This window comes from Giraffa tippelskirchi, chromosome 1, assembly GCF_054371585.1.
Source record: "Giraffa tippelskirchi isolate mGirTip1 chromosome 1, T2T-mGirTip1v1.2.pri, whole genome shotgun sequence".
Classification (NCBI taxonomy): Eukaryota; Metazoa; Chordata; class Mammalia; order Artiodactyla; family Giraffidae; genus Giraffa; species Giraffa tippelskirchi.
Genome location: NC_137275.1, coordinates 204,141,290 through 204,156,002, shown reverse-complemented (window position 1 = coordinate 204,156,002; position 14,713 = coordinate 204,141,290). Strand labels below are relative to the sequence as shown.

Below are 14,713 nucleotides of genomic sequence, written 5' to 3'. Positions count from 1 at the left end.
TGTAATTCCACAGACGCCAGATGCTGCTGACCCCACTCATGAATGGTCAGGCCTTGCTGAGGCCACACACACACACACACACACACACACGACACAAGGCTGACTCCCGGTCAAACCCAGGCCGTCCATCAGAGCAGACTCTTGCTGGAGCCGGGCACGGAGGAGGGCAGCGGGCCCACCCCTGGTGCAGGGCTCATGGCGGCCACACACTCTCACTCAAGCATCTACTCTCCTTCTGTCTGGACAGGCCAGAGTATGTTTCCCATTTAAAAATACAACAGAAAGAGCTCCCACCTGCTTTTTAAACAAGGCAGGCATAACAGGTCTATGAAAAGTGTGTCAGACTCTCAAGGCATATGACATGTGTGTGTGCGTGTGTGATCTACAGTTGTGTTTTTTCCATTTTTATATTTTTCCTTTATTGCTGCAGAAAACTGGAGTCATGCAGACAAGCACCAAGGAGAAAACGAAAACCACATCATCAACGAATCATGTGACCCTCCCTTCTGGACACAGTCTGTCTAATGCTTTCTAGACAAATTATGGGTCCTCACTGTATGCCCCAGTTTAGGAATAGTTCCTAGTACTTGATGTGATACATCAAATTAGTCATATTTTATATTATTATTTTTAGAGGTTGGCTAGCCTAACTTTATCTCCTCATCTCTGACCATCTGTCAGCGGCTTTCAGCTGGTATCTGGGTTTTCTGTTAATCAACACCTGACACCCTTTCTAATAAATGCTTCTTCACAACCATGATTCCTCAGCACAAATTTCCAGACAATGAACTGCAATGGCCAAGGGTACAGGCGTCCTTAAAATTTTTTAAATACCTCAACCAATGGCCACCCCTCAGTGTGTGCATCAGATGCTATCTCTGGCAAGTACACCTTGCTGCAGGCTTCAAGCCACAGCCCACACATTCACATCCTGGGTCCACCATTCCTTGATTTCTCCATTTGCAACATCCTCACCTGTAAAAGACAGAAGGACTATCCCAATCTGATAGGGCTGTGGTTAGAACTCCACGAAACAGGCATAGAAGGCTGGTGGGAGGTCATTGACAATGAGATCACCACGAATATCGCTATGTCACTCTTTCCCATAAAGGCCTCCCTGTCTTCATCCTTATCTTTCTGACTCATAGATCAGGTGTCAGAGTCAGCACTCACCATGATTCTGATCACATCAGTTACTGCTCAAACCCCTGCAAAATTAAGCAGAGTGAAAGAAGCTGGACCCAGAGGCTGCACACTGTGTGACTCCACTTATACATCATCCTGGAGAAGTCTATAAGGATGGAAAACAGATTCGTGGGTGCTAGGAGGGGGTGGGGTGGGGAAGGATCTGACTCCAGAAGGACGGAAGGAAATCTGTGGAGTTAGAGATTTTCTGTATCTCGATCTGGCGATTGTTACATGCTGCTGCTGCTGCTAAGTCGCTTCAGTCGTGTCCGACTCTGTGCGACCCCATAGATGGCAGCCCACCAGGCTCCGCCTGTTTCAAAACTCACAGAACAGGACATGAAAATGGGTGCATTTTGCTGAACGCAAATTGTCATTGTTGTTCAGTCACTCAGTAGTGTCCAACTCTTTGCAACCACAAGGACTGCAGCACTCCGGGCTTCCCTGTCCTTCACCACCTCCTAGAGTTTATTCAAACTCACATCCATTGAGTTGGGGATGCCATCCAACCATCTCATCCTCTGTCATCCCCTTCTCCTCCTGCCCTCAATCTTTCCCAACATCAGGGTCTTTTCCTGTTCGCATCAGGTGGCCAAAGTACTGAAGCTTCAGCTTCAGCATCAGTCCTTCCAATGAATATTCAGGGTCGATTTCCTTAAGGATTGAATGCAAATTATCCCTCAGTAAATCTCACTTAAAAACAAACAACAACCCTGCAGAGAAGGAAGTCTATGCTATGTGGCCTGGCATTCCTTGTCTCCTGGCCAGCTGCTTTCCTTCCTATTTTTCACTGGCTCCAAAATCTGGCATGTACAGAATGCCCTCCATACCTGCAGGTCCGCCCAGGGCCCACACCAAACTCAAAGCCCCATCAAGGCCACTGGCCTGGTGTTCTCCATACAGATCCTGTGTTGAGACAAGGGGCCTGTGTCCTTCTCCACTCTTTCACATCCTCCTTCTCCCCGTTCTGGGAGGCCTGCCCAGACCACCAGTAAGTAAAGATTATCCCTCCTTCCTCTGCGTCAAAGGTTCTCAATTCTGGCTGCACAAGAATTACCTGAACAGCTGTCAAAACCACACATACACACCCTCCCTCCCATCCCAGGAGATTCTGTTGTAACTGGGCGGGAGTGGGGACAGACACGGCGGTTTTGTTCTGCTTCATTTTTTCAAGAATCCCAGGCTCAGAAATGAAAGAGGGAAAACCATGCAAATCCAGAGGCATTAAAATGATAATAGGGGAATATTATAAACAATTTTATGCCAACAACTTTGACAACTTAAGTGAAATGGGCAGATTCCTTGAAACACCCAGATCACCAGGACTGACTCAAGAAGAAACAGAAAGTCTTCATAGCTCTATGTCAATGAACCAAATTCATAAAGAAAATCCAGGACAGCTTCGCTAATAAATCCTATAAATGTTTAAGGAAGAAACAATGCCAATCCTACATAACTCTTAATAGTAAATGAAGAGGAAACACTTCCCAACCTTACCCTGATACAGAAACCAGACAGAAGGATTACAAGAAAAGATTAGAATATCCCTCATCAATATAGTTCTAAATATTCTTAACAAAATTGTAGCAGATTGAATCTAGCAATACAGAAAAAAGATAATAATATCATGACCAACTGGGGTTTGTGCCAGGAATGAAATATTGTCTAACATTCAAAACTAACTACTGTAATTCACCATATTTATCAAAAAAAAGAGAGGAAAAACCATATGATCATCTCAACAGATACAGAAAAAGCATATAACAAAATTGAACATCCACTAACGATAAAAACTCTATGCAAACTAGAAAATTCCCTCAGCCTCAAAAAATGCATTTACATAAAATCTTCACCTAACATCATATTTAATGAAAAGATACTAAGTTCCTTCTCCCTAAGACTGGGAGCAGGTGACTGTCCATCGTCACCATTTCTGTTAAACACTGCACTGAACATCCTAGACAATGGAATAAAGGAAGAAAAAGAAATAGAAAGCATTTAAACTGAAAAGACAGAAGTAAAATGGTTCCTATTTATAACTGTCAGGATTATCTTTGTATAAAAATCTTAAAGGACTACAAAAAAGCTACTGGAACAAATAAGTGAATTTAGAAAGGTCACAAGGTAAGTAAACAATATAAAAATCAATAGCATTTCTACACAGTAGCAATTCGGTTCAGTTGAGTCACTCAGTCATGTGTGACTCTGCAACTCCTTGGACTGCAGCATGCCAGGCTTCCCTGTCCATCACCAACTCCCGGAACTTGCTCAAACTCATGTCCATCAAGTCGGTGATGCCATCCAACCATACAGTATTCCAACAGTAGCAATAAACAATTGGAAAATTAAAAATTTAAAAACCCACTTGTAACATTTAAAATCATAAAATACTTATGAATAAATGTGATAAAACACATATAAGACCTACACTGACTACTACAAATTACTGCTAAGAGAAATGAAGGAAGGTGAACACAGATGGAAAGACAGTCCATGATCACTGGCTGAGACTCAATATTGTTAAAATGCCAATATTCCTCAAGTTGATCTAAGGAGTTAATGCAATCCTAGTCAAAATTCAAGCAGTTGTTTTTGTAGAAACTGGCAAGCTGATTTTAAATTTATATGGAAATACAAAGGATCTAGACTAGATAATACAGTTTTTAAAATGAAGTACAACTGGAAGGCTCACTACATGACTTCAAGAATTACTATAAAACAAGTCATGAAGACAGCGTAGTTTTCAGGCCAATGGTGAATAAGCCAAAATGGACCAGAACTGAGTCCTGAAGCAAAGCCAAACAGATTCTCAATTACTCTTCAAACATGCAGGAGCAACTAGGTATACACACTCAAAACAATAAACCTCAATCCTAAACTCTTTCCAGTTCAAAGGTAAACTCAAAATAGATAGTAGATAAAAGCCAAGACCATAATGCTTTCAGAAGAAAACACAGGAGAAAATCTTTATGATGATGGGTGAGACAAACTTTCTTGAAAAGTTTGCAGTCTGCAGGACACAAAAAGCACAAACCACTAGCTAAAGACAATTGATATAAATGGACTTAAAACTAAAAATGTCTGCCCTTTGAGTGACATCATTAATCAAGTAGAAAGTAAGTCACAGAGAAAAAAATATTTGCAATACAAATATCCAACTAAGAAACTGAATCCAGAATACGTAAAGAACTCTTAAGAACTCAAATATAAGAGATAAACAGCCCAATTAAAAAGTCAGCAGATTTTAACAAAAACCTGAGAGAAGTACAAACAGCTAATAAATACAGGAAAAGATACTCAACTAGAACATCTATGGTAAAGCACAACTCCCACTAGAGTAACTAAATTTAAAAAGACTGACAACCGCAAGTGTTGGCAAGGATGTGAAATAACTGCTCCCACATTAGCAGTAGGGATGTAAAACGATACAACCACTTTGGAAAACAGTTTGCCAGTTTCTTATAAAGTTAAACATACACTTACCACACAGCCTCACAATTCTACTGGTTAAGTAGTTACTCAAGAGAAATGAAAATGCATGTCCACTCTCAGATGTGCATACAAATGAATACAGCATTTTTTATATCCCTTTTTTTAGAGCCGTAAAAAAACACATAACACAAAATTTACCATTTAAACCATTTTAAAGGATACGCAACCATCACCACTCTCTAGTTCCAGATCATTTTCATCACCTCCAAAGGAAACCCTGTACGTATTAAGCAGTTACTCCCATTCTCCCCTTCCCCAAGCCCTGGCAAGCACCAACCTGCTTTGTTTTGTCTCAATACATCTGCCTATTCTCGACATTTCGTATAAATGGAATCATACAATGCACTTTTGTGTCTGACTATTTTTACTTAGTAAAATGTTTTTAAGGGTCATCCATGTTGTAGCACATGTCAGTACTTCATTTCTTTAATGGCTAAGTAATATTCCATTGCCTGGATGGACCACATTTATTTATTCATTCATCCACTGATAGGCATTTGAGTTGTTTCCCAAATTGTGAATTAGCGCTGCTGTGAACAGTTGTGTACAAGTTTTTGTTGGAACATCTATTTTCAATTCTTTTGTGTATTTACCCATGAGTAGGATTGCTGGGTCACATGACATTTCTGTGTTTAACTTTTGGAAGAATCTCTAAATTATTTTCCAAGTTGCTGCATCATTTTACATTCTCAAAGTCATGTATGAAACTTACACCTTTTCCATATGCTCACCAACACTTACTATTTCCCTTTTTTTTTTTTAAATAAAAGTCATTCTGGTAAGAGGGAAGTAGTATCTCACTGCGGTCTGGACTTGCACTTCCCTAGTGACTAATGATGTTGACCATCTTTTCATGCGCTTATTTGTCATCTGTCTATCTTCTCTGGAGATATCTTCGCTCATGTTTTAACTGGTTGTTCTTCCTTTTGTGTTGCGCTGTAGCTCGCGGCACTTTTATTCATAATAACCTCAAATAGGAAGCAATCCAAACATCCACCAGCAGGTGAATAAATCAATAAACCATGGCACACCCACATGATGAAATAGGATTCAGCAATAAAAGACATAAAGTACAACACACACAGCAAAATCCAACAATCTCAAAGATGTGCCAAGGGAAAGAAGTAAGACAAGAAATCTACAATACATGCTTCCACTCTGAAACTCTTAAAGAAACAAATCTCCTAATAGTCTAATCTCGACAGATCAGTGATTGCCTGGGTGGAGGGTTGAGAGCAAAAAGGCAACAGGGAGTTTGGGGAGAGTTCATAGGCTAAACAGTCTCTGTTGCAACTGCTCAACTGCTACAGCAGCCGGACAGCAGCCAGGGACGGTGGGTGCATGAATGCCTGAGATGCACCTCACCTGCAGAGTTCATCCACTGTTGGCCTCCATCAGGATCATGGTAGCAGCTGCATAACTGAATACCTTTGTCAATACTCACTGAACAGTGTCTTTTATTGTATATAATTATACCTCAGTAAAACTGGTTAAAGAAACATTGTTTCTACAGGTGAACATCCCAAGTCTAATGTGCATCCAGAGTGGGCCCACTGGCCCTGCCTCTTCTCTCCTGTCTGCCCTCCAGGGTGTAATACCCCCAAAGGCAAGCCCTGCTTGGCCCAAGCTTGGAAGTGAAAGTGAAAGTCGCTCAGTTGAGTCTGACTCTTTGCAAACCCATTGTCTGCCCATGGGATTCTTCAGGCAAGAATACTGGAGTGGTTTACCATTCCCTTCTTCAGGGCATCTTCCCAACCCAGGGACTGAATCTGGGTCTCCTGCATTGCAGGCAGATTCTTCACTATCTAAGCTACAAGGGAAGCCTGCATAACTGTATACCTTTGTCAAAATTCACTAAACAGTAACATTTTATTGTATGTAAAATATACCTCAACAAAACTAGTTAACAAAACATAGTGTCTACAGGCAAGCACCCTAAGTCTAACGGGCATCCAGAGAGAAGGTCTCCTGTCTGCCCCTCAGGGTACACCTCCCAACCACAGGCTGTGCTTAGCCCAACCCTGGAAGTGAAAGTGTTGGTCACTCAGTCATGTCCAACTCTGTGCGACCCCATTGACAGTAGCCTGCCAGGCTCCTCTGTCCATGGAATTGTTCAGGCAAGCATAATGGAGTGGGTTGCAATCCCCTTCTCCAGGGGATCTTTCTGAACCAGAGATTGAACCTGGGTCTCCCGCATTGCAGGCAGATTCTTTACTACAGAGCTTCTGGTTCAGGGGTCCTGGGGGTAGAGGTGAAGATCTGCACCTGCAGCCAGGTCTGGAAATACAATGCTGCTGGCACAGGGACCACGCCTGGAGACAGGCTCTCTCCCTCATTCACGCAGCAGTCAGTGGATGTGGAATCAAGGCAGTGTTAACAGATAACATGCAGGCCCTCGCTAGTGACCAGGCCCTGTGTGTAGGGATGCTAGGCCAACATCAAGAGGGAAATGCTCACATCCTGGCTGCGAGGACACGGCCCCACTTTCAGCCTCGGTTTCTGGCCAGGCCCATCAGGCCAGCGGACCAGGCCCCCTTTACCCTTCTCCTGCCACACAGATGTCCTCTCAGCCAGAAGGGCATTCACTCCTGCCAGGGAGCCTGGCAAACTCAGCCCTCCAGAATTCCTGTGCTCACCACCCAAGAGTGCCTCATCACCCCTGGGCACCCACTGCCATGCTCAGGGGTTCCGCTGTCACAAGCTTCCATAACCATTTTCTGCCATCCTGACCCCTTCCCCTGTCTGCGGACTCCAGGGCCAATCAGAGGAGTGGCGTACCTAAGAGGCTAATGACACTCTGCTTGCAGGGGAACAGTGGCCACTCATCTGTCTCCTCCTTCTCCCCCACTGGAGGACATGGGCAAGGCCCCCACCCTACTTCCTTCACTCCTCCCGCTACTCCATCCTCCCCATCAGGACCAAAACCTGAAACACAACCCCTTATGCCCATCAGCAACTCCCCCATCTCTCAGCCCCCTTTCCCAGAAAAATTCTCGAAAAAATTACCAACTCCTGAGGTCCTGAGCTCCACTTCCCACTTTCTCTTGGCCCAACACTCCCACCCCTCTTGTCAGGACACTGACAACCTCCGTTTCTAAGGTCAGTTCTCCAAGGATAATTCTCATTCCCCACCTAGCTGGCTCCCTCAGCCAGGCAGCCCTTTCTCTCCATGCACACTCTTCCTGTGGCCCTGGATGCCCCAGACCCCTCTGGCTTTCTCCTGCTCTGATGACACTCCTTCCTGGTTCCTTGACCTTGGACCTCTCCTCTCCTCCATCCATTCAACTTCTCTGCCATCCTGTGCTGACTCAGCTTTAAAAATATCACCTTTGTGCTGGCATCAGCCAGACCCATATCGGGCCCAGGCCACTCCCTCCAACTCCAGCCTCGCTTGCCCAACAAGCCCCTCACCACCTCCACGTGGACAGCAGCGGAGGTCGTAGGTACTACCCTCCCAAATCCCCCAAAGCTGCTCTGCCCACAGAGACCCCATCTCAGGGTGACGCCCACTCCATCCCTCGGGTTGCCTGGGCAAAGAATCTCAGGGTCACCTTGGACTCCTCTATTGAGCCAACCATCCCACTGGTTCCATCTTCACAACACTCCAGAATCCAGCCAGACCCACCACCTGCACAGGGCTGCTCCTCTGCTCCAGCCACACCTGCCTTCTGGCCTTGCTAAAGTGTGCCAGGACATCCCCCCGGTCACTCCTCACCTCCTCCATCAGCCCACCAGCCACCTGGTTTTGAATCTCAAACATCCCCAAACTGTGAGCACCTGGACCCCACACTGGCTTTCTCCATGGCACTACGGCCCCAATGCGTGACATTCGGATTTACTTCCTCTCCTTAGCCTACCAGCACCCGCTACTTGACCATAAGTGCCAAGTTGGCAGGGCCTTTTATCTCTTGGTTTCTTGCCGTAATTGGAGCTCAGTAAACATTTGCTGGAGGAAGTGGTAAGACTTCATGAAGTGGAGGTGAAAGGGGCCTTGTTAAGTCGCTTCAGTAGCATCCAACTCTGTGTGACCCTATGGACTACAGCCTGCCAGGCTCCTCTGTTCATGGGATTCTCCAGGCAAGAATGCTGGAGTGGGCTGCCGTGCCCTCCTCCAAGGGATCTTCCCAACCCAGGGATCGAACCCCCATCTCTTAAGTCTCCTGCATTGGCAGGTGGGTTCTTTACCACTAGCACCACCTGAGTACCTAATTTCTTTGCCTCAAAAAAGATGAATGACGGGACCTCGCCTACAAAGGACACAGACCTCCTGGGTGCCCATGAATGCCCGGATGGCACAGCTCTATTCAGACAGGATCCCTAAGGCCTCCGGAAAGGACTGAGATGCAGAGAACACATCTGATCTCAATGGAAAAATGAGCCGTGCGCCTACAGTTCTCATAGCAGGCAGCTCATGGCCATGCAGACCAGACCCCAGGCTCAGAGCACAGCCGCCTCATTGCGGGCCGGCTGTGGCCTCCCCACAAACATGGAAAATACTAGTAAACAACAACAAACAAAACTCCCAAACACATGGTGAGAACAAAGTGGGGTCCAGCTGAGGTCCTTATTCAGAGCAGGCCTCCAGGAACGTAGTGTCCTTACAAACAAAATCAAAAACATGCTTCAGAGCCAAACAACACCCAGATGCTAGATCAAAGCCAATTACATTCTGGTACTTAAGCCACTCAAATTTCTTGTAATAGGACAGGAAAATGGAGGGGGCGGGACGCCCTGAGGATTTCAGGCAACTTGTACTTTTTCACTCTGTGGACTTAGCATTTTTATGGGTTTTGTTGTTGCTGCTGCTGTAGAGGAAAGTTATTTAACATATCCTCTACTAAATGAAAAAGCAGCAACTGCTGAAGATGAGTGGAACAGCCCCACAGTGGCAGGTCATCTAACGAGCAGTGGAAATCTACCCACGAAGGCTCTGGACTGTCACTGCTTTTGTTGCTGGGTCAAGTCCCATGGAAGGAAATGTGCTTCTCCACTTACACCAGGACCATGGTGGGTCTGAGCTAAGGGTCTTCCCCATCCTAGGGCTCAGGGCCAGCATGGTACCTCAGCTTACTGCCCAAACTAAGGAATGGCATTGCTGTTAAATTTGCAGGGTCTGGGTCTCATCCCCCCTATTGCTGAGGTCAGGGTATTGGTGTCTCTTTTTCATGGCCCACAGAGCACAGGCTCAGAGCAACAATGGCTATGGATTCATTGACTGCCTCACTGAAGACACATCATGTTATTATGCTGTATAGGAACATGAATTCCTACAAGTCGAATCCATTTCAAATAAATTTAGATTTAGAAATTTAATATTTAAAACAGGCTATTCTAGGGACTTCCATGGTGGTCCAGTGGCTAAGATTCTGAATTCCCAATGCAGGCGGGGCCTGTGTACGATCCCCAGTCATGGAACTAGATTCCACATGCCAAAACTAAAGAACCTGCATGCCACAACAAAGACTGAAGATCCCAAGTACCACAACTAAGAGCCCATGCAGCTAAATAAATAAATATTGCAAAAACCCCAGGTTATTCTATTCCCTAAGGGCTTCCCTGGTGGCTCAGATGGTAAAGGATCCACCTGCAATGCGGGATACCTGAGTTCAATCCCTGGGTTGGAAGATCTCCTGGAGGAGGGCATGGCAACCTACTCCAGTATTCTTGCCTGGAGAATCCTCATGGACAGAGGAGCCTGGTGGGCTACAGGCCATAGGGTCGCAAAGAATCGGACACAACTGAGCAACTAAACACATTCCCTAATGGAGATTCCTTCTTACAAATACATTTTATCATTACAAAAACAATCCCACTGTAAAAGAAACAAACCACATGGAAATACGTGAGGGGGTAAAAAGATAGATTCCCCTTCCTAATCCCTTCCACCCCCTTCTCAACCCTCTGCCAACACCCAAGCACACACAACTCACATGCACACATATATCCTTCCCTCCCATCCCGGTCACCAGCTGGACAGCCACTCTTGCTCGGAGCTGTGTCCCTTGAGCCTGGAGCAGCACCTGCCCTCCTCATCCACCAAGAGTGCTCTGTCATCGTCTGTTTGATACACAGTGTGTGTCATTCCAGATGCTTCTACACTTTATTAGCTATACATGCGTAAATAGGATCACTCTATACAGTCTACACTAAGGAGCAATGTTTTCACTTAACTCATCAGCACTTCTTTTAAAGTAAACCTCAACTATTCCATGAAGTGAAGGATCCTATGGCATTTGAGAGGGGAAATGGGATTCTGAGATCATTAGCTATTTTATGATAAAGACTTTCAAAGATACACAGAAAGTGGACTGAAGAGACTAACAAACCCTCCAGTACCATCACCCAGAGCTAATAACCATTCAACAATGGTCAATGCTGCCCCCTTCATCACCCAACCCATCCCCCACCCACGCTAATCTGAAACAGCTCTCAAACACGGTATCACTTCTGCTGCATATCACTCCAGCATCTATAGCTAAAGGGTAAAGACTGTGTGAACATAACCATAATACTGTTGTTAAGGAATATAATTATCTTTTAAAATCATTGTTCACTCAACAAACGCCCAACTGTTTCTTTAAATACCATCATTTTTGAAAGGAGTGATTCTTGGCTCAAATGCTCGTCAACTGCATTTCATTCAAAGCTGCAATACCGAGTAATACATAGAAGTGACCTGGGGAAGGGGTGCAGTCTCCACTTTCATAGTGCATGTGAGACTTTTAGACCAAATAAAGGACCTGGTCCTACTGGAGGATCACAGGGCATGCTGGAAGGCAGCTATGGGGGAACGACTCCTGGGCTGCTGTGATGCCTGGTCCAGGTACAATCCTGCCAGGTAAATGACCGTGCACTCAGGAAGGGACAGGCACTGAAAGTGAGCCACTCCAAGGAGTTGCAATGAGCCAATTTGCTTATCCCAAAGATCACCTTAATTGGTGCACTAAACAATGCCAGCCCAGCTCCAGGCAAGGCCCACTCACATGCTATCTCCACTGGACTGAATCAGCAGATATCTCCTCCTAATAAATCTCCACTTCGCTCCATCACCTTTTGACAGCAGGCGGGCTGAAATGGCCACGAGCTGTGCTGAGTCTCCAGTGCAGAGGAGCCTGCCCGACCGGCCCACTCTCGGGTGACTCCCTGAGACATCCCTGAATGGCCAAGGGCCCCAGAGGCACAGGTGGAGCAGGGGAGACTGCACCTGCCAAGCCCCACAAAGGACGGCCGTCTTTCTTCCCGCAGCCACTCTCAGCAGTCAGTTGATGACAAATTCATTTGTGTATTTGTACATGGCCAGCTTTACCCCATGGCCACCCTGCAGGCCTGGATGGTTAACTTGGTCACTGTTGTCACTCCCAGAAGAGACTGGGGATGGGGGGCCAGGGGCACAGGGGCACTGGGACGCACTACCTGCCACATCACCTTCTCAGGAGTTCTTTTGAACAAACTGTTAGCATGAGGGGAAGGTTGCTGTGAATTAAGGAACAATCGGGAAGCCAATACACTTATGCCGCAGCAGGGGCCTAACCCAGGGTCACTGGGGATGCCTGGTGGTGGGAGGGGACACGGGGTCCAGCTGCCAATCCAGGAGCCCCAGGCTCACCACACAAGGGATCAGGAAGAGGCTCCTGGCCGCATCCATTCCACCCCCCCAACCAGAAACAGAACCCAGAGGCAGCGGTGGGAGGCCTGAACCTGTCCGTGCCCAGTGTGGGAGAGGCAGGCTCTCTTTGGAAGCACAGAGGACCAATGAGAAAACCATTGATCTCTGCAACACATTATTGATTTCGCTATGTGCTGGCACCAGCGGATGGTCCTCCCCGCTCACTCAGAGCCAGCCATTAGCATGCGCTCCCAAGACTGGCCTAGACATCCCTGCCTGGTGAGGGGGGGAAAGCACTTCAGATGAAACCTGCCTTGGCTAACCCACAGGGACTGGATCACAAGTGAATGATGTCATTATGGTCATCTCCCTGCCCCCAGACCCACTGGACAGCTGTGTGGCGTGGCCCTGCACCCCACTCCTGAGCTGGGGTGGATGCACCATCTGCTAGGACCCCAAAGAAGGCTGTCAGAGCACCCCAGTTACCAGCAGAGGGGTAACGCTGCATTTTCCAGCAATCATAGGGAGCCAGTACCTCTAGAATGCCAGCTCACGGTCCTGTAACACGGCTCAAGAGTAGACCAGGGCTGGGGTGCCTCTCAGTGTCAGCAATTTGTTTTTCTTTATTTGGTTTACCTGCTGTTCATAATACAAACTTTTTTTTTTCTTTGCAATCTGAAGGTCTAGCCTCTTGGCAGGGAGAGTCTTTGTCCCCAGAAATGTCCCGGTGAATCCCTTCACCATCCCCTCATCCCTGCAGGCTTTCCCCCTGGTAGGACTGGTTGCCTGGAGTACTCCGAGCAGGTCTGCTTTATTCTTCTTTATTCTTGCAGACGATGTGCACAGACACCAATGGTTCAAGTGACAATCGGGGCATTATCTCTGCCAGAATCCTGGCCCCAGCACTGGCTGAGGCAGCCTGTTTCTGGGACACAGTAAACATTCCCAAAATACAGCGCCCAGGCAGCCAGAAGGCAGGCCCCAGGCCTGGGGCAGGTATGAGGTGACAGGCTACCGATGTCACTTCACCCTGGGAAAGGAAACTTCCGCTCGGTGGCGCCTAGTGGATCTGAATGGGGGGGCCGGGGGGGGTGGGTAGCCACTTGGCCACAGTTCCCAAGTCCTGGATGTGCTTAACATAAGTGGTGGTTTTCGAATCAAAAGCAGAACAACTTTGCATAGCAAACGCTCCAGAAAGCGGGGACCCTTGCCCTGTACCCTGCCCACCTCCAGACGCCCACACACCCCCATCCCCAATACTAAATGAAATAAACGAAGGGGACCACCACGACTCAACCCTCCTTTCCACCGTCTGCACGGGCAAAATCCCAGTGGATTCAGCCTCCTGCAGTTCACCAGGCGGCTGCAACAGGTGCAGCCCTGAGCTAAGGCTGCTGATTCTCCTTGGCTATTCTAGAATCACGCAGTCAAAACCCTAAAGGAAGCCGAGGCCTGCAACCCTCACTGCCAGGGCCCCGACCTGCCCCACCTGTCTGAGTGCGCGGCTCGGGGTCTAGCGCCCGGGGGCCGCGGCATCGCCGACAGAAATAGAAGCCGCGGGGCCGGACCAGGCCCGAATGGCCGGAGTGGGGCGGGGGCCGGGCGGACAGGAGCCGCGGGTCAGGCAGAACACACCGCCCCCGCCCCGAGCCCCAAGCGTCGCCGAGCCACCTGCGCGCCGGGGCAGAGAGGCAGCCGAGGAGGGGAGGGGTCCTGGGGGGTCCCGGGAGGGGACTCAAAGAAGGGTCTGGGGAGAAATCAGGGAGCTCCGGGAAGGGGGCTCCGGGGAGGCCCCGGGGATCCCGGGAGGAGTCAGGGGGCTTCGGGGCGGAGGCTCCGGGCGGGCTCCGGGGGCCGACTGGGGGAGGGTCTCGCCGCCCCCGCGCACCTGCACCGCCAGCGCCCGCCCTCTACCCGCCAACCCTTACCTGGCGCGGAGTGTCCTGGCCGCGCGGCCCCGCGGTGCCGGGCCAGGCGAGCGAGGGCGCAGGAATGGCGGCGGCGGAGGCGGAGGCGACCGGCTCGGCGGCCCGGCGCGGAGGGGCGGCGCGGCCAGGCGACTCGGGGATGCTGCGGCGAGGGAGGGCGCGGAGGCCGGCGCGGGCGGGAGGGCGCGGGGCTGCGCGCAGGCCCCTCCTCCGCTCCCCTCCTCCGCTCCCCTCCTCCCCTTCCCGCCTCCTCTCGCTTCCCTTCCCCCTCTCTCTAGCCTCCTCCTCCTCCTCGCCGCCCGGCTCCCCGCCCTACTTCTCATCCCCAGCCCGCTCCGTCCCTCCCCTTTTTCCTCCCCTTTCTTCACCTTCCTGCACTCCTCCACTCCCTCCATCTCCACCCGCCCCTGCCACCTTCCGTCTCCACTCTTTCCCTCTGAATTCTTCCCGCCCCACCTTCCACCTTTCCCCCTACCCCTCAATCCCCCAAAGGCTAACGTCT

At 48.7% G+C, this 14,713-nt stretch overlaps 1 protein-coding gene and 1 long non-coding RNA gene across 9 annotated transcripts in view; one reads left to right on the top strand and one right to left on the bottom strand.

The window, feature by feature from the left end:
- The window catches only part of SEMA4D (semaphorin 4D), a 138,697-nt gene extending 124,210 nt beyond the window's left edge, over window positions 1–14,487 (bottom strand). For all 8 annotated transcript variants that reach the window (XM_081571993.1, XM_081572022.1, XM_081571975.1 and 5 more), the window contains exon 1: window positions 14,212–14,487. The gene's annotated coding sequence lies outside the window, so the exon portion shown is untranslated. The remainder of the gene's footprint in view (window positions 1–14,211) is intronic.
- LOC145539058 (uncharacterized) lies at window positions 394–3,494 on the top strand. The gene is made up of 2 exons (XR_014077548.1): window positions 394–1,450; window positions 1,584–3,494. It is a non-coding gene; the product is annotated as an uncharacterized LOC145539058 (long non-coding RNA).
- Window positions 14,488–14,713: the final 226 nt, after the last annotated feature.